Genomic DNA, 2,500 nt, shown 5'->3' with positions numbered 1-2,500 from the left:
AAATGATGCAAGGCCACATATAGATGATTTATGCGAATGTCCCTATACGTGCTGTAAGACTGGGCACACAACGTGAATCGCACGTCAGCCAGACACTCGAACATGCACCACTCTCGGCCTGCAACGGAGACACACAATACGTAAACATCTGGAATGCGACAATGTCGAGTGCATCCTCTCTGCCACATTGCACCGTCGACACTATGATAACCAGAGCAGTAGGTCCACCTATAAAAGCACAATACCCCACTCCTCCGACAACTACCATTGCTCAGATAAACCAACACCACCAACACACATCCTACACAGACGGGCACCAAATATCACCCCCCGCCCTCGTGTTATACCACATGAAAAATTGCAGAAGTGAGAGAGACACAGACCCGCCAGCCTCTTGCTACAAGCATCGCACCGACGTGACATATCTGACGGTGACTCAGGCATCCGCGTACTGCCACCACTATCCACCCCCCCCCCCACTCTCTCTGCCCCCTTCCCACACAATACCGAATTTAACCAAGATTATCGCTTAACCTAACTGTGGATGTACCAGATTATCGCTTAACCTAACTGTGGCTGTACCAGATTATCGCTTAACCTAACTGTGGCTGTACCAGATTATCGCTTAACCTAACTGTGGCTGTACCAGATTATCGCTTAACCTAACTGTGGCTGTACCAGATTATCGCTTAACCTAACTGTGGCTGTACCAGATTATCGCTTAACCTAACTGTGGCTGTACCAGATTATCGCTTAACCTAACTGTGGCTGTACCAGATTATCGCTTAACCTAACTGTGGCTGTACCAGATTATCGCTTAACCTAACTGTGGCTGTACCAGATTATCGCTTAACCTAACTGTGGCTGTACCAGATTATCGCTTAACCTAACTGTGGCTGTACCAGATTATCGCTTAACCTAACTGTGGCTGTACCAGATTATCGCTTAACCTAACTGTGGCTGTACCAGATTATCGCTTAACCTAACTGTGGATGTACCAGATTATCGCTTAACCTAACTGTGGTTGTACCAGATTATCCCTTAACCTAACTCAATTTGCCCCTTAACCTAACTCAATTTGCCCCTTAACCTAACTCAATTTGCCCCTTAACCTAACTCAATTTGCCCCTTAACCTAACTCAATTTGCCCCTTAACCTAACTCAATTTGCCCCTTAACCTAACTCAATTTGCCCCTTAACCTAACTCAATTTGCCCCTTAACCTAACTCAATTTGCCCCTTAACCTAACTCAATTTGCCCCTTAACCTAACTCAATTTGCCCCTTAACCTAACTCAATTTGCCCCTTAACCTAACTCAATTTGCCCCTTAACCTAACTCAATTTGCCCCTTAACCTAACTCAATTTGCCCCTTAACCTAACTCAATTTGCCCCTTAACCTAACTCAAGTTGCCCCTTAACCTAACTCAAGTTGCCCCTTAACCTAACTCAAGTTGCCCCTTAACCTAACTCAAGTTGCCCCTTAACCTAACTCAAGTTGCCCCTTAACCTAACTCAAGTTGCCCCTTAACCTAACTCAAGTTGCCCCTTAACCTAACTCAAGTTGCCCCTTAACCTAACTCAAGTTGCCCCTTAACCTAACTCAAGTTGCCCCTTAACCTAACTCAAGTTGCCCCTTAACCTAACTCAAGTTGCCCCTTAACCTAACTCAAGTTGTCCCTTAACCTAACTCAAGTTGTCCCTTAACCTAACTCAAGTTGTCCCTTAACCTAACTCAAGTTGTCCCTTAACCTAACTCAAGTTGTCCCTTAACCTAACTCAAGTTGTCCCTTAACCTAACTCAAGTTGTCCCTTAACCTAACTCAAGTTGTCCCTTAACCTAACTCAAGTTGTCCCTTAACCTAACTCAAGTTGTCCCTTAACCTAACTCAAGTTGTCCCTTAACCTAACTCAATTTGCCCCTTAACCTAACTCAAGTTGCCCCTTAACCTAACTCAAGTTGCCCCTTAACCTAACTCAAGTTGCCCCTTAACCTAACCCACGTTGTCCCTTAACCTAACCCACGTTGTCCCTTAACCTAACCCACGTTGTCCCTTAACCTAACCCACGTTGTCCCTTAACCTAACCCACGTTGTCCCTTAACCTAACCCACGTTGTCCCTTAACCTAACCCACGTTGTCCCTTAACCTAACCCACGTTGTCCCTTAACCTAACCCACGTTGTCCCTTAACCTAACCCACGTTGTCCCTTAACCTAACCCACGTTGTCCCTTAACCTAACCCACGTTGTCCCTTAACCTAACCCACGTTGTCCCTTAACCTAACCCACGTTGTCCCTTAACCTAACCCACGTTGTCCCTTAACCTAACCCACGTTGTCCCTTAACCTAACCCACGTTGTCCCTTAACCTAACCCACGTTGTCCCTTAACCTAACCCACGTTGTCCCTTAACCTAACCCACGTTGTCCCTTTGCCTAACATAGTTCACTGCTCGGAATCTCTGGTGTCGTTGTTATCCTCATGTAGATGTCTTGCGAGTGTT

Source organism: Schistocerca gregaria, unplaced genomic scaffold (assembly GCF_023897955.1).
Source record: "Schistocerca gregaria isolate iqSchGreg1 unplaced genomic scaffold, iqSchGreg1.2 ptg000681l, whole genome shotgun sequence".
NCBI classification, from domain to species: domain Eukaryota; kingdom Metazoa; phylum Arthropoda; class Insecta; order Orthoptera; family Acrididae; genus Schistocerca; species Schistocerca gregaria.
This window is presented reverse-complemented; position numbering follows the sequence as displayed.